Source organism: Rattus norvegicus, chromosome X (genome assembly GCF_021556685.1).
Source record: "Rattus norvegicus strain SHRSP/BbbUtx chromosome X, alternate assembly SHRSP_T2T, whole genome shotgun sequence".
Classification (NCBI taxonomy): Eukaryota; Metazoa; Chordata; class Mammalia; order Rodentia; family Muridae; genus Rattus; species Rattus norvegicus.
In genome coordinates this window covers 125630755-125654472 of record NC_141554.1, presented here as the reverse complement: position 1 = coordinate 125654472, position 23718 = coordinate 125630755, and the positions used below count along the sequence as shown (strand labels likewise).

The window sequence follows — 23718 nt, the reverse complement described above, 5'->3', positions numbered from 1 at the left end:
TTTGGTTCTATACAAAAGCAGGCCCACAAGCCACAAGAAGCAAGCCAGTAAGCAGCACCCCTCCAATGGCCTCTGCATCAGCTCCTGCCTCCAGGTTCCTGCTATGCTTATGTTCCTGCCCTAACTTCCCTCAGTGATGGACTACAGAAATGTAAGCCAGACACACTTGCAGCAATAGAAACGCAAACTAAAACAGGTAGCCAGTTTTACAATATTAACTTCCAGTCTATGAGTATGGAAGAACTTTTCATTTTTAGACTCTTCAACTTTTAACTTGAATGTTTTCATTGTAAAGATATTTAATTTCCTTAATTATTCCAAAGCATTTTTTCTTTTGACCTATTTATTATCTCAAATATTTTTGCTGTAGCACTGAAGATCTACAATAAGAGTACTGTATGTTTGTACATAATACACTAAATTTATATGTACATAATTATTTATAAATAATATAGTTAGGAATTCATGGTAGATGGAAAAGTATAGCAATAAAGTCAATAATATAAGATGCTAAAATAAAATCATCTATATTTGGAAAGTAAAGATGTTTTCTAGGCTGACTTGATTTTAAATAACTTAATATTTAGTGACCATGTAAGCTGTGATTTTTCAAAGCTATGTTGAGTTAACACAGACCTTTGCCTATATTAGAGCCATAAATGCATTGCAACTGGACATGAAAATGACTGCTTATGAAACTACCATTGTATTAAGTTGGTACAAGATTACCTTTTTTTAATGGCTATTTTTTATTTACATTTCAAATGTTATTGCTTTTCCTGGTTTCCCGTCCAAAAGCCCCCTATTATATACCCCTCTCCCTTCTTCTTTAAGGGTGTTCCCTCACCCAACCACCTACCCTTTCCCACCTCCCTGCCCTGACATTCCCCTTCACTGGGGGTCCAACCTTAGCAGGACCAAGGGCTTCTCCTGCCATTGGTGCCCAACAAGGTCATCCTCTGCTACATATGCAGCTGGAGGCATGTGTGTGTCCATGTGTAGTCTTTGGGTAGTGGTTTAGTCCCTGGGAGCTCTGGTTGGTTGACATTGTTGTTCTTATGGGGTTACAAGCCCTTCAGCTCTTTCAATCCTTTCTCTAATTCCTCCAACCAGGACCCTATTCTCAGTTCAAAGGTTTGCTACTAGCATCCGCCCCTGTATTTGTCATGCTCTGGCAGAGCCTCTCAAGAGACAACTATATGTACTTCAGCATGTACTTCTTGGCATCAACAATATTGTCTGGGTTTGGTGGCTGTATGTATATGTCCTGGATCCCCAGTTGGGGCAGGCTCTGAATGGCCATTCCTTCAGTCTCTGCTCCAAACTTTGTCTCCATATCTCCTCCTATGAATATTTTTGTTCCCCCTTCTAAGAAGGACTGAAGCATCCCCACTTTGGTCATTCTTCTTCTTGTACTTCATGTGGTCTGTGGATTGTATCTTGGGTAATCTGAGCTTTTGGGCTAATATCCACTTATCCATGTGTGCGTTTTTTTGTGATTGGGTTACCTCACTCAGGATGATATTTTCCAGTTCCAACCATTTGCCTATGAATTTCATAAAGTCATTGTTTTTGATAGCTGAGTAGTACTCCATTGTGTAGATGTACCACATTTTCTGTATCCATTCCTCTGTTGAAGGGCATCTGGGTTCTTTCCAGCTTCTGGCTATAATAAATAAGGCTGCAATGAACATAGTGGAGCATGTGTCTTTTTTATATGTTGGGGCATCTTTTGGGTATATGCCCAGGAGAGGTATAGCTGTATTCAGTTTTCTGAGGAACCTCCAGACTGATTTCCAGAGTGGTTGTACCAGCTTGCAATCCCACCAACAATGGAGTGTTCCTCTTTCTCCACATTCTCGCCATACTTTTATTTTGTTTTACTAAATTTAAATTATTTAGGAGATATATGATATTAGAAATAATTAAGTGAATATAATTGAAGTTGGTACCCTATGTCAATAGTACACTTTAAAATTGTAAAGGTAACCAAGGTATATGTAAGGCAATAGTGAAGGGAACTATTTTCCTAATTTCTTCCTCAATATATTTGATATTGCCATGTCGGAAGGAACATATCTTTGTATGTATTTATATGTATTTTTGTGTGTTAATTTTATATTCTTACACTTTGCTGTTTTATGAGTTTTCTGGTAGAGTTGTTAGGTACTCTTGTGTGTGTGTGTGTGTGTGTGTGTGTGTGTGTGTGTGTGTGTGTGTATGTGTCCCTGCCCTTTTGTATGCATGTGTATGTGGAGGCCTGAAATTGATGCTGAGAGTCTTATTCCATAGCTGTTTCATGAAAGCAGGGTCTCTCAATGAAACTCAGAGCTTCCAATAACACTAATCCCACTACCTAGTAATGCTCTGCTTTCCAAAGCTTGAATTGGAGATGATGGCTATGACCACTAGAGGGTTCAAACTCCAGTATGTGTGCTTGTGCAGTAAGCTTTCTATCATCCTGAATGAGGTAACACAGTCACAAAAGAACACACATGGTATGCACTCACTGATTAGTGGATATTAGTTCAAAAGGTCGAATTACCCAAGATACAATCCACAGACCACAGGAAACTCAAGAAGGATGACCAAAATGCGATGTTCCCACTCATTCATAAAGGGGGAACAAAAATATCCATAGGAGGGCATATGGGGGCAAAGTTTAGAACAGAGGCTGAAGGAACACCCATTCAGAGCCTGCCCCACATGTGGCCCATATATATATAGCTACCAAAACTAGATAAGATGGATGAAGCTAAGAAGTGCATGATGAAAGGGACCGGATATAGATCTCTCCTGAGAGACACACCCAGAATCATGTCCAAAACAGAGGTCAATGCTAGCAGCAAACCACCAAACTGAGAACAAGACCCCCTTTGGGGGAATTAGAGGAAGGATTGAAAGAGCTGAAGGGGCTTGCAACCCCATAAGAACAACAATGCCAACCAACCAGAGCTCCCAGGGACTAAATCACTACCCAAAGACTATACATGGACTGACCCTGGGCTCCAACTGCATATGTCACAGAGAATAACCTTGTTGGGACAATCAGTGGAAGGGGAAGCCCTTGGTCCTGCCAAAGTTGGACCTCCAGTGCAGATGAATGTCGGGAGGGGGGTGGAAAGGGAGGTGGACGGGGGAACACCCATATGGGGGAGGGGGTGGGGATAGGAGTTTATGGTCAGGAAACTGGGAAAGGGAATAATATTTGAAATGTAAATAAAGAAATGTATTTAATAAAAAGATTAAATTCCAGAAAAAAGAAGGGGGAACAAAAATATTCACAGGAGGTAGAGGGTGGGAGGAACTTGGGAGGAAGAGAGAAGGGGGAGTGGGGAAAGAGGGGGCAAGATCAGGTGTGGGAGGACCCAGGGAAGATGTACAGAGGGTCAGGAAATTGAACAGAGGTAGAAGTGCAGGATGGAGAACTAGGGATAGCCACCAGAAAGTCTGAGATGCTAGGAAAGCAAGAGACTCACAGGACTCAACAGGGATGATAGTACCTAAAATACACAACAATGGGGAGAAAGAACATACAGAGACCATATCCAGAGGCGACCGCTGGTTGAGGGATGGGACCACCCACCCACCTCAAAAATTTTAACCCAGAATTGCTCCTGTCTAAAAGAAATACAGGGACAAAGAGTGGAGCAGAGACTGAAGGAAAGGCCATCCAGAGACTGCCCCACCTGGGGATTCATCCCATATGCAGCCACCAAACTCAATCATTATCGCTGATGCCATGAAGTGCTTTCTGACAGGAGCCTTGTACAGCTATCTCCTGAGAGGCTCTGCCAGAGCCTGACCAATACTGATGCAGATGTATGTAGCCAAACATCAGACTGAGCATGGAGACCACAATGGAGAAGTTAGAGAAAGGACTGAAGGAACTGAAGGGGTTTGTAATCCTATAGGAAGAACAACAATATCAACCAACCAGAGCCCCCAGAGCTCCCAGGGACTAAACCACCAACCAAAGAGTATGCATGGAGGGACCCATGGCTTCAGCCACATATGTAGCAGAGGATGGCCTTGTCTGGCATCAATGGGAGGGGAGGCCCTTGGTCCTGTGGAGGCTCTATGTCCCAGTGTAGGGGAATGCTAGGGCAATGAGGCAGGAGTGGGTAGGTAGATGGGGGAGCATCCTCATAGAAGCAGGAGGAGGGGGATGTGATAGGGGGTTTGCAGAGGGGAAAGCCGGAAGGGAGATAACATTTGAAATGTAAATAAAATAACCAATAGAAAATTGAAAAATTAAATTAAAAAAAGAAATAGATTGAAGATCAGTGTAACAATATGCTTTTGTTTAGTCTCCTATGGTATACTACCAAAAGATTAGTGCACTTTCTTCTGCTTATTTATTTTCAATATTAATCATAATTTTCTTCTCTATTTCTGTGGTGTCTATATTAGGTTGAATGACACAATGTGCTCATTAGGTGAACTTGCAATTTGTGACAGGGTGATGAAATCTTAAAATCTAAAACTTGGAAAACCTGGATCACATCAGAAAGTCCCCCCCACCCCCCATGGTGGTTTGAATATGCTTGGCCCAGGGCGTGGCACTATTAGGAGGTGTGTCTTTGTTGGAGTAGGTGTGGCCTTGGCGAAAGTGTACTGCCATGCTCCCACATTGATGATAATGGACTCAACCTCTGACCCTGTAAGCCACCCCTAATTAAACGTTGTCCTTATAAGAGTTGCCTTGGTCTTGGTGTCTCTTCTCAGCATTAAATCCTTAACTAAAACAGACACTGAGTCCTAATTTTAATTTAAAATGTTTGAGATGCCGAGCTCTATCCCAGGCCCTTATGCACTTTAGGTGGATGTCCTAATACTGAACCACTTGCCTACCCCTCCGATTTTATTTATCCCACCTATCTTTAAAGGGGTTAAAACCTACCAAGTATAGAATCGTTGTTTTTCTATTATGTTCATGTATTTTCTAAGTTTTTATGTCTACATGTGGAAGAGTGACCTTTCTCTCCACTCTCCTGGCTGCTAATGGTCTCTTCCTCTGATGTCATCCAGGTGTTCTGGCTCCTGTCCCTGCTTCCGCACTGCTGGAGGACTGATCTCAATCTAGTGTAGGGGGTGAGCTGTGTCCTGTTTAAAATCATTCCTGCGCTCCCTTAACCTTTAGGACAACTGTCAAACCTAGCTCAATCAGTCTGTCGTCACATATGCCTTTCTCTCCCTGCAGCATTTGTCGTAATCTCAGTGTGTCAAGGACGAGGAAATGCAGCCAGGACATCCCTCTGCACTACCACCCTAGGTAGCATTTGAGGCATTTGCCTTAGCTTTTAGAAGCCTGAGTCAGGCCAAACAGGGACTCATGATTTGCATGCTGAAAAGAATTCCGGGTCTAGCCTGTACAATAAGGCAGAGTTGGTTATTTTCTTAAAGGTCTTTTTTTTAAAATGAATTATTTATTATACTTTAAGTATATGAGTACGCTGTAGCTGTCTTCAGACACACCAGAGGAGAGCATCAGATCCCATTACAGATAGTTGTGAGCCACCATGTGGGAATTGAACTCAGGACCTCTGGGAGAGCAGTTAGTGCTCTTAACCACTGAGCCATCTCTCCAGCCCCTTTCTTAAAGATTTTAATATAAGCTTGAACAGGAGGGTTAAAAAGAAAGTTACGGGGTTGGGGATTTAGCTCAGTGGTAGAGCGCTTGACTAGCAAGCGCAAGGCCCTGGGTTCGGTCCCCAGCTCCGAAAAAAAGAAAAAAAAAAAAAAAAAGAAAGTTACTTTGAGGATGTACCAAGCGAGGGTACATGTTTCCCAAGAGGGGGAAATGAGATGTACTGGATTGCGTCTACAAGCTTCTCCCAGAAAGAGTAAGCAATTAGTTGTCCGAGCACTGGTCATATCCATCCTTTGGATGGCTCTTGAGTTATATCCCGGGATGTTGCTAAGAAACCCTTCACATTAATTTCGTCCCTATTTGACAAGAGAGCTACCGGAGGTGGCTCCAGAGATGTATGGGTGGAATTAAATCTGATGAGGTAAACTCAGAAGCTGCTAGGGTTACAAAAAAGAGTTTAGTACATATCCTTCCTCTTTTTTTAAATTTACTTTCCACCCCCATCACAGCCTCCCTCCCTCCTCTCTTCCCAGTCCTACCCTTATAAATCCCTCCCCCATTGACCTCTTGCCTTCTTCTCACAGAAGGGGGACCCCCCCCCCAGTACTACCCCGCCCTGCCCTGGGACATCTAGTCCCAGCAGGACTAGGCATATCCTCTCCCACTGAGGCTCAACCAGGCACTGCAGGTAGAGGGAAGGAGATCCAAAGGCAGGCAACAGAGTCAGAGACAGCTCCCTCTCCACTGGTTAGGGGACCCACACGAAGACCAAGCTGTACAAAACATAGGAGCTTCAGTTCCTGCATCCTCGCTAGTTGGTGGCCCAGGCTCCAGGAGCCTCCATGGTCCCCGGTTAGTTGACTCTGTGGATCTTCTTTTGGTGTCCTTGACACCCCCCCCCCCAACTTGTTCACTTCTATCCCCCACTATGCTGTAAGAGTCCCCAGGCTCTGCCCGATGTTTAGCTGTGGGTCTCTGCATCTTCCCCCATCCACTGCTGGGTAAGACCTCTCAGGAGACAGTTAGGTTAGGGCTTTTTATCCCTGCAAGCATAGCAGAGTATCATTAATAGTGTCAGGGGTTGGCTCTCTCCCACGGGATGGGTCCCAAGTTGAGGCAGTCAATAATTTGCTTTTCCATCAGTCTCTTCTCTATTTTTATTTCTGCACATCTTGTAGGCAAAACAGATTTGGGGTTGAAGGTTTTGTGGGTGGATTGATGTCTCCTTTCCTCCTGTGGAAGTCATGTCTACTGCAGGAGCTGGCCACTTCAGTCTCTATATCGCCCTCTGGTGGGAATCTCAGCTAGGGTCACCCCCATAGACTCCCCTAATCCTCTCTAGTCCCAGGCCTCCAGCTAGTTCCAGAGATGCCCTCCCCCAATGCTTTCCATCCTCACTCCCAACCCCGTCTCACCTCCATATCCGATCACCATCCCTGTTCTCCTCCTCACTCCCTCTCCTATCCTGTTCCCTCTCTCCATGCTTCTCAGATGACTAGTTTCCCCTTCTAAATGAGAGGCACACATCCTCCCTTGGGACCTTCTTACTATCAGTTTCTTTGGGTCTGTGGATTATAGCGTGGAAATCCTGCACTTTATGGTTAATGTCCACTTATAGGTGAGTAGATGCTTTATGTGTCTTTCTGGCTATGGATTATCTCACTCAGGATGATATTTTCTGGTTCCATCCCTTTGCCTGTAAATTTCATGATGTCCTCATTTTTAATAGCTGTTAATAGTATTCTATTGTGTGGATGTACTACATTTTCTTTATCCATTCTTCAGTTGAAGTAGATATAGGTTGTTTCCAGTTTCTGACTATTATGAATAAAACTGCTATGAACATAGTGGAGCAATTGTCGTTGTGGAGTAGTGGGGCATCTTTTGGGTACATGCCCAGGTATGTTATAGCTGGTTTTTCAGGTAGAACTATTGCCAATTTTCTGAGGAACCTCCAGATTGATTTCCAGAGTGGTTGTACAAGATTGCACTCTCACTAACAATGGAGGAATCTTCCGTTGTTCTACATCCTCACCAGCCATGTGCTATGACTTGATTTTTTGATCTTAGTCATTCTGATCAGTGTAAACTGGAATCTCATAGTTGTTTTGATTTGCATTTCCCTGCTGACTAAAGATTTGAACATTTCTCTAAGTGCTTCTTGGCCATCTGAGATTTCTGTGTGGAGAATTCTCTGTTTATCTCTGTACTCCATTTTAAAATTGGGTTATTTGGACTGTGGGTGTCTAATTTCTTGATTTCTTTATAAATTTTGGGTATTTGCCCTCTGTCAGATGTAGAGTTGGTGAAGATCTTTTCCCAATCTGTAGGTGATTGTTTTGTCCTCTTGACAGTGTCCTTTGCCTTACAGAAGCTTTTCTGTTTCATGAGGTCTCATTTATCAATTGTTGATATTAGAACCTGGGCCATTGTTATTCTGTTCAGGAAATTTTCTCCTGTACCAGCGAGTCCAAGGCTATTTCTCACTTTCTGTTTTATTAGATTAAGTGTATCTGGCTTTATGTTGAGGTCCTTGATCCATTTGGAAGGAAGTTTTGTGCAGGGTGTTAAATATGGATCTATTTGCATTCTTTTACAACCAGACATGCAGTTAGACCAGCACCATCTGTTGAAGCTTTATATTTTCCATTGTATAGTTTTGGCATCTTTGTGAAAGATCAAGTGTCCACAAGTGTGCACGTTTATTCCACGGTCTCCGATTCAATTCCATTGATCAACCTGTTTGTTCCAATACCAATACCATGCCTTTATTGGGATTTTTGCTGAACTTGCAAGACAATTTCAGGTTTATGGCTGCGGAGGGAGACAGTCTTCAGTTGTGAATTGTGCTGGGATTCTTGCTGGTGAGAGTCTTCATCCAGATGCCTGGATGAGTGGATTCTTTCTCTCCTTAACTCTTTAACCTCTTTTCTTTGGACTCTCACTTGGTACATCAGGGATTTCTGCCTCCAGAGCCAGTCAGGCCTACATCCAACTTGGCTTACTCTCTGCAGCAATGGACATGTGGTACTTTTGTAATAAACAGAGTTAAAAGGCAACTAGTTTAAGAGTCACCTTTTTCCTGTCAACCTTTCCTCAATTACTGTTTCCAAATCACTTTGGTTTTAAGGCTGCTTAGATATCTCAAGCACCCACGCTTCTCTCTGTTGTTTCAGATTGTGTTCATATCGTTATACATCTTTCGCATCTACTACACTGAATATAATGTATATGTATATATGTATATATATATTACACACATATACTATTTCCTTTTTCTCTTTTTCTTTCCCATTCTTTTCTTCCTTTCCCTTTTTCTTCTCTTTCATCTTCCTCCACCTATTCCTCTTCATTCTCCTCCTCGTTCCTCTCCCTGTTCTTTCTTCCTTCCATCACTACTCTCTAATTTCTTTCTTAAATTGGGTTTTAGTATGTTACCCAGGCTGGTCTTGAACCTCCTTGGTAGTTGGGATTACAGGTGTTTGTGAAGCACTATGCTCAGTTCCTCTTTTTATTTTTCCATTTTTCAAAAAAAGCAAAATGAATATATTTAAACTACATATTTATTGTTTTGGTTTAATATCTGTTAGCATTTTGATATATTTACTTGAATTGTGAGGTTTTTGCTGAGCTATTCAAAGTGAATTATAAATGTTCTTATGCATTCATGCTAAATATTTCTATATGTATCTCTTTATAAAGACATTCACCTACTGAACCAAAATATCTTACTAAATAGGTTTTTGTTTTTTGTTTTGTTTTTCTGAGACAAGGTCTCTCTGTATAGATTTGACTGTTCTGGAACTTAGTCTATAGACCAGGCTGGCCTTGAACTCAGAGACTGACCTACCTCTGCCTCCTGAGTCCTGGCCTTCACTAAGTAGGTCAGTAGAAATTCCCTGTAGTTTCTAATACCTACTATAAGCTCTAGGTCAAGTAGGCTTCATCCCAGGCATGCAGGGATGGTTTAATATACGGAAAACCATCAACGTGATCCATTATATAAACAAACTGAAAGAACAAAACCACATGATCATTTCATTAGACGCTGAGAAAGCATTTGACAAAATTCAACACCCCTTCATGATAAAAGTCCTGGAGAGAATAGGAATTCAAGGCCCATACCTGAACATAGTAAAAGCCATATACAGCAAACCAGTTGCTAACATTAAACTAAATGGAGAGAAACTCGAAGCAATCCCACTAAAATCAGGGACTAGACAAGGCTGCCCACTCTCTCCCTACTTATTCAATATAGTTCTTGAAGTTCTAGCCAGAGCAATCAGACAACAAAAGGAGGTCAAGGGGATACAGATCGGAAAAGAAGAAGTCAAAATATCACTGTTTGCAGATGATATGATAGTATATTTAAGTGATCCCAAAAGTTCCACCAGAGAACTACTAAAGCTGATAAACAACTTCAGCAAAGTGGCTGGGTATAAAATTAACTCAAAGAAATCAGTAGCCTTCCTCTACACAAAAGAGAAACAAGCCGAGAAAGAAATTAGGGAAACGACACCCTTCATAATAGACCCAAATAATATAAAGTACCTCGGTGTGACTTTAACCAAGCAAGTAAAAGATCTGTACAATAAGAACTACAAGACACTGAAGAAGGAAATTGAAGAAGACCTCAGAAGATGGAAAGATCTCCCATGCTCATGGATTGGCAGGATTAATATAGTAAAAATGGCCATTTTACCAAAAGCAATCTACAGATTCAATGCAATCCCCATCAAAATACCAATCCAATTCTTCAAAGAGTTAGACAGAACAATTTGCAAATTCATCTGGAATAACAAAAAACCCAGGATAGCTAAAGCTATCCTCAACAATAAAAGGACTTCAGGGGGAATCACTATCCCTGAACTCAAGCAGTATTACAGAGCAATAGTGATAAAAACTGCATGGTATTGGTACAGAGACAGACAGATAGACCAATGGAATAGAATTGAAGACCCAGAAATGAACCCACACACCTATGGTCACTTGATTTTTGACAAAGGAGCCAAAACCATCAAATGGAAAAAAGATAGCATTTTCAGCAAATGGTGCTGGTTCAACTGGAGGTCAACATGTAGAAGAATGCAGATCGATCCATGCTTATCACCCTGTACAAAGCTTAAGTCCAAGTGGATCAAGGACCTCCACATCAAACCAGACACACTCAAACTAATAGAAGAAAAACTAGGGAAGCATCTGGAACACATGGGCACTGGAAAAAATTTCCTAAACAAAACACCAATGGCTTACGCTCTAAGATCAAGAATCGACAAATGGGATCTCATAAAACTACAAAGCTTCTGTAAGGCAAAGGACACGGTGGTTAGGACAAAACGGCAACCAACAGATTGGGAAAAGATCTTTACCAATCCTACAACAGATAGAGGCCTTATATCCAAAATATACAAAGAACTCAAGAAGTTAGACCGCAGGGAAACAAATAACCCTATTAAAAAATGGGGTTCTGGGGTTGGGGATTTAGCTCTGTGGTAGAGCGCTTGCCTAGGAAGCACAAGGCCCTGGGTTCGGTCCCCAGCTCCGAAAAAAAGAACCAAAAAAATGGGGTTCAGAGCTAAACATAGAATTCACAGCTGAGGAATGCCGAATGGCTGAGAAACACCTAAAGAAATGTTCAACATCTTTAGTCATAAGGGAAATGCAAATCAAAACAACCCTGAGATTTCACCTCACACCAGTGAGAATGGCTAAGATCAAAAGCTCAGGGGACAACAGATGCTGGCGAGGATGTGGAGGAAGAGGAACACTCCTCCATTGTTGGTGGGATTGCAAACTGGTACAACCATTCTGGAAATCAGTCTGGAGAATCCTCAGAAAATTGGACATTGAACTGCCTGAGGATCCAGCTATACCTCTCTTGGGCATATACCCAAAAGATGCCCCAACATATAAAAAATAGATTCTGAATTAGCAACAGATGTGAAAACATTTCTAGCAACAACTGAGGCAAGATGTGTACATTCAAAGTACTCAAAGGTATAGAGGCTTTTGAGGTACTATTTATCAATTATAATGTGTTTAAATTTGCAGATGAAGTGCAAAAAAATAGAAGCCAAGGAAAATGTTAAAATTACAGATGGCTACCTTTTTATTTAATTTTTCCCTTTTAAAATCCTTCTCACATTACATCTTGACCATAGTATGATCTTTCTCCCTGTATGCTTAGATTTTTTTTAAAACCTACTTTTAATAAGGGTACTTATATGCTTTATTCTCTCTTCTAGCCCACCACCCACCAGAGGTAGTGGAAAGGAAAGGTTAATAGGGCAAAAACAGATGTGCACCTGTTTAAAAATAGTTCTTTCCAGCAGCAAATCCAATCTGCAATGTCAGGGTATTAGCAGTTCAGCAGCAGTAGCTCGGTCCACTCACAAACACCATTCACGAATCAGCAACAGCAGTTGGATCCAGAAGATACTATGAGACTCTGTCAATCAGCTCGAGTCTGCAGAAGAGGCAAGAAGCCACTGGAACACCACCAGAAGTTCTTTGGTGGCATTTGTCTATGAAGTCACAACAAACGATGACTAGCAAACAGGGGCAAGGCAAACCAATACCACAAAGTCTTGTCCATTGTCTATTGGGTTATATTTATAACCGTGTTCTCTCAAGGTTCAGATCTAGCAAAACATCACATGCCCTTTTTTTAGGCTGCTTCTGGAAAAACATGTCTGTTCTCAACAAAACATCCTCTCCCTGACTGCTTCAGCAAAAACATTCTGTCATAAGACAGTTTCCGGAAAAACATCACAGGACACAACTGAGTCTCCAATGAAACCAGAAATTTTCACTTCACCTCCCCTTCCCCTAGTCTCTCCTTTCCACCTCCTCCAGATGCACGTCTACCCACACCTCCACCTCCTCATAGAAAAGAGGAGGCCTCCGAGGGAAATAAAGTAATCACATTATAACAACCTATCTATGATAAGACCTGGCATATACCATTGCATCAAGGATGGACAAGGCATCCAGTAGGAGGAAAAGGGTCCCACAAGCAGAGAGAGGCTAAATTACAAGGAGGGCTTAAGGAGAAACTCAAGGCCCTCCCTGGGAAGGGGAAGTAGAATAGAATTCAAGGTGGACTAGGGGAGGGTGAGATTAGGAGCAGGAAGAATCAGGTGTCGGGAAGGGAGGAAATACTTGGAGAAAAGACTAAAAGAATTAGGGGACATCTCATGGGCAAGGTAGAAACCTAGTTCAATGGCAAGTCCATGGTATATACTAGAGTATATTACTCCTAGTAATGGGGGGCAGGGAGACCGAATTGGCCATCTTCTGCAAACAGGCAAGGTCTCAAATGGGGGGATTGGGACACCAATCCAGTCACAAAACTTTCAGCCTACAGTTTGTCCTGCCTGCAGAGTGTTCTGGAACTGGAGCCTAGAATAATAATGGTCACCTGATAGACTACAGAGACTTCATCCAGCAGCTGATGGGAGCAGATGCAGAGTCCCACAGCCAAATATTAGAAGAAGCTCAGAGAGTCCTGTGGAGGAGGGGCAGGATGGATCAGAGGAGCCAGAGGGGTCAGGGACACCATGAGAACATGGCCCACAGAATCAAATGACTGGGACTAATGGGAACTGGCAGAGATTAGGGAGCCTGGAGGAGTCTGACCTAGGTCCTCTGCATTTATGCTACAGTTGAGTGGTATGCTCTTGTGGGAATTCTAACAGAGGGAGTAGGGGCTGTCTCTGACCCATTTAATTTTTATTATGGAAAAAAGTTAAATTACATGTAAAAGTAGAGAGATTATATAATTATTTCTCTGGAAAACAGTGCTGATCCTGAACTATTATCAGCCTGTGGAAGGTTGTTACCATCTTCCGGACTGAAATCAATCTTTTTACTCATCTGTAGTTTCTCACATTCCTATACAAGATAGATTCTATTTGAAAAAACAGAGTTGCCATACCATTATTATGCCTAACAGTATTTCCTCAATTTCATGCCATCCCATGTAGTTTTTTTGTATTGTTTAGTAGCTTGAAAGTTCTACAGGAGTAAGGCAGCATGAAGAACACTTGATGTAACAGTAGCCACCCTGACCATAACTGCCCCTTTACCCGACTTGGCAAGCATTTCAAACCACAGAGCAAGCTAATCATTTTGCACTGGCCATTGACCCCAGGATATTTCTTAACTGATATTTATCTCATTAATAGTTAAAGATTTTTTTCACAAGGTCTCTCCACATAGCTGTCCTACAATTTGCTATGTAGATCAGACTTCTCTAGAATTCACAGAGATCTACCTGTTTCTGGCTTCCAATTTTTGAGATTAAATACATGTGCCACTACACCCAGCTAATAGTTCATTTGTTTATGAGATTGCCACATACATCCTAGTTGCCTGCAAGCCATGTATATTTGCAGCAGCAACACCAAAGCAACCAAAACCCCAAAATTCATTATTGCATACTATTAAGATAAGCAAACTAAAATTTAGCAGTATAATTTTACAAAGGTGACATTCTGGAAAACGGAAGCATCGCTGAAATAAAAACAAAACTCTCTCTATAAGCCGCGGATTTCCTAAATTAAAACCAGGTCACTGCCTATAATGAGATTAATTTCACTGTGCCTAAAGAGATGGCTCAGCGGTTAAGAACACTAACTGTTGCTTTACCAGGGGATATAAGTTCAGGTGCCAGCACATGGGTGATGGCTCATAACCAGTTCCAGGGTACCTGGTGCTCTCTTCTGGCCCCTCAGGCTTCAGGCACACAATGGTGCACAGACATACAAGCAGACAAAACACTCTTACACATAAAATAAGGTAAATAAAGCAGAATCCTGTCCCCAGATACTGCTATATTTAAAAATATAAACAAAACAATTAACTTGGCAGCTGTGATTTCTTATAGTTAATTAAATGTTTCTTTTTGTTTTATTTTTGAGATTATAAGTACAATAATTCACCCTTCACTCTCCTCCTAAATAATTGTTTCTACTTTCCTTCAAATTCATGACCTCTCTTTCATTAATTGTTTATATTTATGTACACATACATATATATTATATATGGATATAAATACATATTCCTAAGTATAACCTGCTCAGTCTGTATAGCCACCTACATGTATGTACCCAGTGCTGACCATTCAGTATTGAATAAACAATTGGTGTGCTCTTCCCTGGGGAGACTGTTTCTCTTGCTCCCAGCTTTACTCTATTGCCTATAGTTCTTTGTGTAGAGTTGGGGCCTATGGACTTTCTCCTGCCCACTTCTTTTATTGTTCTTGTTCAGGTCATGTTCAGGCTGTCACATTGCTGCGACATTGTGGGTGTAGCTCCTTAAAGAAAAGTTAACAAAAGAAGGAGAGATGAATCTGTGTTGTTGATTTTTAGTCTGCTTGTTGTCTTTTGTGTTACAGTTGTTTTTAAATATTTGTTGCCCTTTATAATCCAAAAGAGCAGAAAAAATAAGCTAGGGGATATGCAAAGAACAATTAGCAAAGCATAAAGTGTTTTCTGCCAAGGTGTGCATACTCAGGACGCACAGCCCCCAGCAGAAACACTAAGTGGCTTATGTGTGACAAACACAGGGTAGAACTGGGCACCATAACAAATTCCTTTCAGTAAGTTGACCATTTCAGTTTGCTTTGCCATAGTTAATACCAGCAGTAACTAATTTTTCTACTTCGATGGAAAATAATCTATGAAGATTAGTGTTGTATTTTACTCCAAGAATGCTTACCTAGCACATGCATGGCCCTGAAGTGAACCTCCAGCACAATATAGAAATAATTTCTGAAGTATAGAACAGTAGAGGTCATATTCAAAGTGATTTGAAGAAGGAAATGTTCTGAGTTCTAAAACCAGACCAGGATAGCCTGTGAAGGTGAGAATCAGCCCTAGTTTTCGGTGTTTGCATTGTAGCTCTGTCTCTCCGAGACTATCTTACACTCCCTAGGAAACATTATGGTCAGACCAAAGTGTTAAACAACAATGTGTGCTCTAAGGAGGGAGCATCTCCTGCAAAAGATGTTCTGTCATCAATTTTAGCATGCTCATAGCAACGGGAATGGGCCAACAGACATGTTGACTTTACTTTGTAATATGTTGACTACAGAGTTAGAACTTCATGCTCACAAATCCCTGTGTCTGGCTCTGACTCCTTGGTGTGACTTCTATAGTTCTGGAGAGTAGACCCAGGACTGATTTGCACAATCAAAAAAAGGTGGGGTGGATAAAAAGGACAGGCTTGAAATCCTTTTCTGTATTTTCTCTGAACAGAGTTACCTGTTCCCTGAACTGTCATGTTTGGTGGATCACCTAGCCCCTGGATGTTTCCAGGTGATTTTGCTCCTCTTGCCAGCCCAGCACAGGCCTCAGGGCAGGTTCTTAGACCCTGGCCAACGAGGCTGTGATCCGGGGAGAAGGTAGTGAAGGCCACCTTGTTATCCTCACTCTGTGGGCCAGTGGGCAGCCTTAGCGGGTTACCAGCAGGATGTCTAGGGCACTCTGCAGATGTGACTGCTGGCCTTCTGCTTTGACGCGGGTCTCCGTTTGGGTTTGAGCAAAGATCCCTGCATGCTGTAGCGTGGGCTCCCAACTCAAGACTAGAATGGAGCTCAGAGAGTGGAAAATTTTGCTTCCAGAGAGCTCAGTGGTCGTACAGTACATTGAAAGGTTAAACAGAAGTCTTGCCAATGACCTGCAAAACCCAAAGCCAATCTGAGCCCCTCTTCCCCGCCACTAATTGTTCTAACACTGTCAATCTACTCCCTCTTCCTTTTCTTTCACCTTCCTTACTTCAGCCTTAACTATTTCACCTTCTTTCTCTGGACTCTCACTTGATACATCAGGGACTTCTGGCTTCAGAGCCAGCCATTCATACATTCGGCTTCTGATTACTTTTTCAATAAACCAGTGTTGTTCTCTTCAAACAGTTACTACTAGGGTCATCATTCATTCTTGGAAGAATTATGCCTTTCTGAGAGAACCAGGTTCTGATGGCAGCCCAGGACTTGATGACAGCTGTTACCCAGTCGCCCTCTTAAAGCTGCAACTTCAATTATGTTAGGTGTACAAAATTTTCTGTCCTACAGTCTCTAACAAGTCTAGTCAGTCAGTATGCTACTCAGCCTTGAGTTATATTGTAAGCAGCCTTCTTTGGCTAAATTTTACTATATGTAACTTAATATTTCCTAAGCAAGTTTATTAGTAGATTTTTATAGCAGAGGTTCTTAACCTTTCTAATGCTACAACCCTTTAATAAGTCCCGTATGTTGTAATGACTCCAACCATAAAATTATTTTCGTTTCTACTTTATAACTGTAATTTTGGATCATAATGTAAATATCTGATAGGCAGGATATTTGATGTGTAACCTCCGTGAAAGAATTCCACAGGGTCTCGAAACCCTTGACACTTTATAAGATCAATTTATCACTCCTGATCTCTCCTAATAATCATAAATGTATATGCAGCAAACAACACAATGCTGAGTTAAAACTCTGACAAAATTGAAAAGAATATAGTTTTAGAATAGTAGTTAAAACTTTCAAATTCTTACCTCAATAACACAATATGTATGAAGAGGATCACTAAAGAAGCAGACAAACCAAACATTATAAAACAACTGGACCTAACAGATAGATATATACAGAATTCCACTCAGTGAAAGGATATTTCTGTGTGTGTGGGTGCGCATGTGCATGTGCATGTGTGTGGTGGTTTCAATGAGAATGGCCCCCATAGCCTCATTTATTTGAATTCTTTGTCCCCAGTTGTTGGAATTGTTTGAGAAAGATTAGGAAGTACGGTCTTGTTGGAGAATGTGTATCATTGATGGTAGGGTCTAAGCGTCCAAAAGCCCAAACCTGGGAGTAGCTAGCTCTCTTTGCTTCATGCCTATGGATCAAGATATAAGCTCTCAGGGACTACTCTTAGTACCATGACTGCTAGCCTGTGGCCTACTCCCTGCCAGGATGGTCACAGACTTTACCCCTCTGAAACTGTAAGTTCCAAACAAAGCATGTCTTTTTTTTTTTAACAAGTTCCTTGGTTGTGGTATCTTTTTTATTATTGGATATTTTTTATTTACATTTCAAATGTTATTCCTTTTCCTGGTTTCCTGGACATAAGCCTCCTATCCCATCCTTTCCCCCTTCTTCTATAAGAAGATCTATCCCCTCTTCCTGCCCCCCCAACAGGACCAAGGGCTTCTCCTCCCATTGTTGCCCAACAAGGCCATTCTCTGCTACATATGCAGCTGGAGCCATGGGTCTGACCATGTGTACTCTTTGGGTGGTGATTTAGTCCCTGGGAGCTCTGGTTGGTTGCTGTTGTTGTTCTTATGGGGTTGCAAAAACCCTTCAGCTCTTTCAGTCCTTTCTCTGATTCCTCCAATGGGGACCCCATTTTCAGTTCACATGGTTTGCTGCTAGCATTCGCCTCTGTATTTGTCATGCTCTGGCTATGTCTCTTAGGAGACGTCTATATCCAGTTCCTGTGAGCATGCCCTTCTTAGCTTCATCAGTCTTATCTAGTCTTGGTGACTGTATATAGGTTGTGGTATCTTTTCACAGCAATCAAAAAAGTAATTAAGACAGGAGTTGGTACTAGGAAGTGGGTTATTGCTGTGATAAGCCTGACCATGTTGTTTTTCAGAAAAATATAGAGGACTTTGGGATTTCAAATTAAGTAAGTGGCTGAAAACTGAAAGCCGGACTTAATGAGCCATCCTGGGATACATTGTTGTTGGTTGTTTTGTTGATCTTGGCCCTTCTGACTGAGCTAAGATGAAACCTTGGTGTTGTTTTGATTTGCATTTGCCTAATTGCTAGGCATCATGAACAACTTTTGAGTCATTCCTTAGCCACTTCCACTTCTTTTGAGAACTCTCTGTTCAGGTCTCAGGCCTATTTTTTTTTCTTCTTCTGGGGGTGGGGTTGTATTTCAACTTTCAGCCACCAAACCTAGACAATATTGATGAAGCCAAGAAGTGCACGCTGATAGGAACCTGATATAGCTGTCTCCTGAGAGGCTCAGCTGGAGCATGTTAAATACAGAGGCAAATGCTAGCAGCCAACCACTGCACTGAGAACTGGACCCCCGTTGAAGGAATCAGAGAAAGGACTGAAAGAGCTGAAGGGACTTGAAACCCCATAAGAACAACAATGCCAAGCAACCCAAGCTTCCAGTGACTAAATCACCATCCAAAGAGTACACATGGACAGACCCATGGCTCCAGGTTCATATGTAGCAGAGGACGGCCTTGTTAGGCACCAATGGAAGGAAAAGCCCTTGGTCCTGCCAAGGCTGGACCCCACCAGTGTAGGGGAATGTCAGGGTGTAGAGGTGGGAAGGGGTGGGTGGATGAGTGGGGGAGCACCCTCATAGAAGAAGTGGAAGGGGGATGGGATGGGTGTTTATGGACAGGAAACCAGGAAAGGGGATAACATTTGAAATGTAAATTTAAATGTATCCAATTAAAAAAAAGACTGGTGTCCTGGGAACCCACAGGTTACTCCAGCCAGGAAGTAGGTAGGATAATTGTAGATCTTAACCTCTCCTTTTCCTCCAGGACCAACCCTCCAGTCTCATCCCCACTTGTATAGCAGATCACTTGATGCAGCCTCTTCTTAATCTGTGCTCCCATTTCCAGAGGACTAAACAGTTCCCGGTGGAACATGACTTCCTTTCCTCCCTTCAGTGGATTCCTTCAGCGCCACCTGTCCCCAATTCCTAGCCCGTTCTTATTCAATTGTTAGTTCCCAATACACAGAAACACATTTTCCCTTGGGCCCTCAGTGGTCTTATATATTAGGAACCCAGAAGAATTTCCTACCGGGCAACTCACAGTTGCCACATCCTTTTAAGAACTGAGGAGGACAACAGAAACCAATGGAATAAACACCCACCCAACAAGACAAGACTGGATATCAGCACCCAGAATTACACTCTCCTCAAAACCCAGATGAAACACAATCAATAAGAGCCAGAACAAGGGGTTGGGGATTTAGCTCAGTGGTAGAGCACTTGCCTAGCAAGCGCAAGGCCCTGGGTTCGGTCCCCAGCTCCGAAAAAAAGAAAAAAAAAAGAGCCAGAACAATATGTCCCCAATAGAGCCCAGAAACCCTAACAGAGCAGGTCCTGAGTATTACAACACAGCTGAAGCACAAGAAAAAGACCTTAAAATAGCCTTTATATGATAGAGGTCCTTGAAGAGGAAACAAATAAATCTATGAAGAAAGAAAAGTATTAAAAGTTGCAAGGAGAAAAGAACAAGTCATATATTAAGGCAGTTCTTCTGTGACCATTTTACTATCTGACAAAATAGACTCCAAATGAAAACTTATCATGTGCACACCCATACATACACACACACATATATATATTTATTTATTACTTTATTAATTATTTTATTTATTATTTATTTATTTGAGACAGAGTCGCACTGGTTTTTGATCGTTAGCTTGTTGATTAGAGTTTTCCTATCTCTAAATCCACATACCTATGGATATCTTGTTTTTGATAAAAGAGTCATAAATACACACAGCCATTTATCTTCCATGAATGGTGCTGGTCAAATTGGATGGCAGTATGTAAAAGAATTAAAATAGAGCCATAATTATCACCTTACACAAAAAAATTAACTCCAAATGGATCAAAGACCTCAACATAAAACCAGATATACTAAACCTGAGACAAGAGAGTGGGAAATAACCTTGAACTCATTGGCACACGAAAAGACTTTTTGAACAGAACACTGTTAACACAAGCACTGAGATTAACAATTAATAAATGGGACCTCATGAAACGGAAAAACTTCTGTATGGTAAAAGACTAGACAAAGTGGAAGCCTATAGAATGGGGAAATATTTAATATATATTTAATCAACCCACATCTAATAGAGGGTTAATATTCGAGGTATATAAAGAACTCAAGAAACTAGATATCAAGAAAGCAAATAACCCAATTAATACATACAGAATTCTCAAGAGGGGGATCTCAAAAGGCTGAGAAACAGTTAAAGAAATGGTCAACATCCTTAGCCATCAGGGAGATGCAAAGCAAAACTATTTGAGATTTCATCTTACATCCATCAGCACGACGATGATCAACAAAGCAAGAAATGAGCAAAGGTAGCTCATGTTGGCTAGGATGTGGAGTAAGGGAAACAATCAGCTATTGCTAGTGTGGGTGTGTGCAGATTTCTCCAGCCACTCTACACAGTAATCACTTTGTACAGAAATCAGTGTGGTGGTTCCTCAGGAAGATGGGAATCAATGTACCTCAAAGTCCAGCTCTACTACATTGGGGCATATATCCAAAGGAAGCTTTGTCCTCCTATAAGAACACTTGCTCAAACGTGTTCATTGCTGCTGCAGTCATAATAGGTAAAAACTGGAAGCAACCTAGATGTCCCTCAACAGAAGAATGGATAAAGAAAATGTGGTACATTTACATAATGAGCTACTTTACTACTGAGCCATTAAAAAATGAAAACTTTCCTGGCAATGGGCAAAAGACACCTTGGTGGTGGTGTTTTTCTACCAGTCAGGGCAGAGCAGAAGGCAGTCCTTTGTTCATCCTAGCTTGATGCCTGGCTTGGTATCCAAATCTGTCTTATGCCTAGGATTCATACAAATGAAGAGGGAGGATGAAGAGGAGGAGGAAGAGGAGGAGGAGGAAGAGGAGGAGGAGGAGGAGGAGGAGACAACAACAGAGACCAGAGGACTGCCATGCCACTCACAGACCTGCCCTCTAGTGCATGGCAGAGACAAGCTATAGACACCCACTTGCCACTAAGTCATGCACCACAGATAGAGGATGTCACAGGGGCCTACCAGCTTCAAGGTCAACCTGCTGCTGGAGCCACCAGAATGTGCCAGTATGTGGTGTCCGATGGAAAAAAGAAGTGGAGCAGCTTAAGAATAAAGAAGAGAGATGGAACTGGAGCCTCCAGGGTAGGGAATAGTCGCCTGTTGCAAATGGCCAGCCCTGTCACCTGGGCTGCAGTGAGGCCCTAGCCAGTGCTGCCACGGAGGGCTATATCTGAGGCCATCACTACTGCAAGCCAGTAGGGACCATATGTATGTCCAGAGGTTGTGCATAACTGGCCCTGCCCCTCACTGGATGTAGCATTCTGGAGAGCTGACCCCGTTTCTCACTTGGGATGCAGCACTGGGAGAGGAGGTCTTGTGCTTCACCCAGGCTGCACAGTGGAGCCAATCCTGTGGCAGGGTTATGGGTGAGTTGGTGGCCCCGAAGATGTGAGTGTGTGTGGGAGAGCTGGCCTCACCACTTGTCTTCTATGATGTGGCACAGGAATAGAGGTGATGCCCCACTCCACCACTCCTCACCTCCCACAATCTTGAAAGCTGCCCACAGGGTCATGAGCGAGGGAGAGATAGCCCTTTCCATCACTAGCTGCAGGACTTGGGAGAGTGGGCTCTGCACCTCGCTTAATTATAGCATAGCTGAGCTGACCCTGCTGGCAGTGGCACAGGTGAGCAAACCTGAGCTTGAATGCTGGGAGAGCTGGCCCTGCCATTAGTCTCCCACTAGGTAGTTTGGGTGCTGGGAGTAGGTGATGTCTTCCTCATTGCCCCTCATCACCTGTACCAGTAGGGAGATCTGGTTTTTCTGTGGTCCTGAGAACAGGAGAGCTGTTCCTATCCCTCACTAGCTAAAGCACTAAGGAGAGCAGGGCCTGTACCTCACCTGGGCAGCATGGTAGTGCTGCTGGCCCTGGTTGAGGGAGAGTAGGTGAGCCAGGCCCGAGGGTCAGTGAGCATGCAGGAGAACTGGCCCCCACTAATAATCTTCCACGAAGTGGTGTGGGTGTAGGGTTGATGTCCTTCCCCATTCCCCCTTTACTACCCATGGAAGTCTGGAGAACTGGCTTTGAGGTCATGAGGACAGATGAACTGGCTTTGTCCCTTGGCTGGCTGGGAGAATGGGCTCTGTACCGCATCTGGGAAGCACAGTAGAGCTGGCCTTGGTAGAGGGGGAACAAGTGTGCCAGCACCAAGGGTGAGAGCATGGAAGAGCTGGCCCTGCGACTCATGTGTGAGGTAGTGTGGATGTGGGAGAGATACCCACCTCTTCTCCCACATGCCACCTGCTCTACTAGGGAGCTGGTCCTGGGGTCATGAGAGGAGACTTATCGCTGCCCACTCACTGGCTATAGCACTTGGGAGAGTGGGCATTGCACCTTAACTGGGTAGGATAATGGAGCTGGCTCTGGAGACATGGGGGTGGGAGAGCTGAACCTGAGAGCATATAATCAGGAGAACTGACCCTGCCAATAGCAACACTGTGTGGCCTATCTGGGGCAGTGGGGAGAGCTAGCCTTGGTGGTGTGGATAAGGAAAGTTGGCAGGCTGACCAGCTTATCTCCCAGGCCCAGATCCAGGCCTCTGAATTGGCCAAGCCCCAAATCTGTATCATCTGTGAAAGGTTGGGATTTGTGAAAGGTCCAGACCTGTGGTTCCGAAGCTGTAGAACCTCCATGACACAGGGAAACAGCAGGATAATCAGGAGGAATCCTGATGAGGATCCAATATTGATGGTGTCACAGAAGCCAGAGATCTTGAACCAGACCGATGACTCATTGCAATGAACATTTACAAATGAAGCGTGGACAGCGGGATATATTGTGGGACACATTGTGACATACTACAGCTTCTGCAATGAGAGAAAGGACTGACTAATATAGTCAATGCTCTAGAGGAAGCTATTCTTTCTGTGGGGTCTCAAATTCAAGACATTAAGACTCACCTGACCACCTCCTGCCATGCTAACTTTAAATGGATTCTGTTGGACTTTAGGAATCACCACACAAAACACAAACATTGATCATAGTTAAGCAAGAATATCTTATTGAACACATACCTCAAGACTGATCAATCAGAACCACAGAAAGAACTTGGGAGCCTAATTGTAGTACAAGTCTTTTGTTAGGGCAGGCTTTTTTGTTTGTTTGTTTGTTTGTTTGTTTTTCTTTTTTTTCTTTTTTTTTTCGGAGCTGGGGACCGAACCCAGGGCCTTGAGCTTGCTAGGCAAGCGCTCTACCACTGAGCTAAATCCCCAACCCCTAGGGCAGGCTTTTTATAGGAAAATCTGAGTTCAGAAGTTCAGAAGGCAAG

At 42.7% G+C, this 23718-nt stretch overlaps 1 non-coding gene across 1 annotated transcript; it reads left to right on the top strand.

Annotated features, from left to right (window-relative positions):
• The first annotated feature begins 21073 nt into the window (after positions 1 to 21073).
• On the top strand, positions 21074 to 21212 carry LOC120099475 (small nucleolar RNA SNORA48). The gene has a single exon (XR_015647214.1). It is a non-coding gene; the product is annotated as a small nucleolar RNA SNORA48 (small nucleolar RNA).
• The last annotated feature ends 2506 nt before the right edge of the window (positions 21213 to 23718 follow it).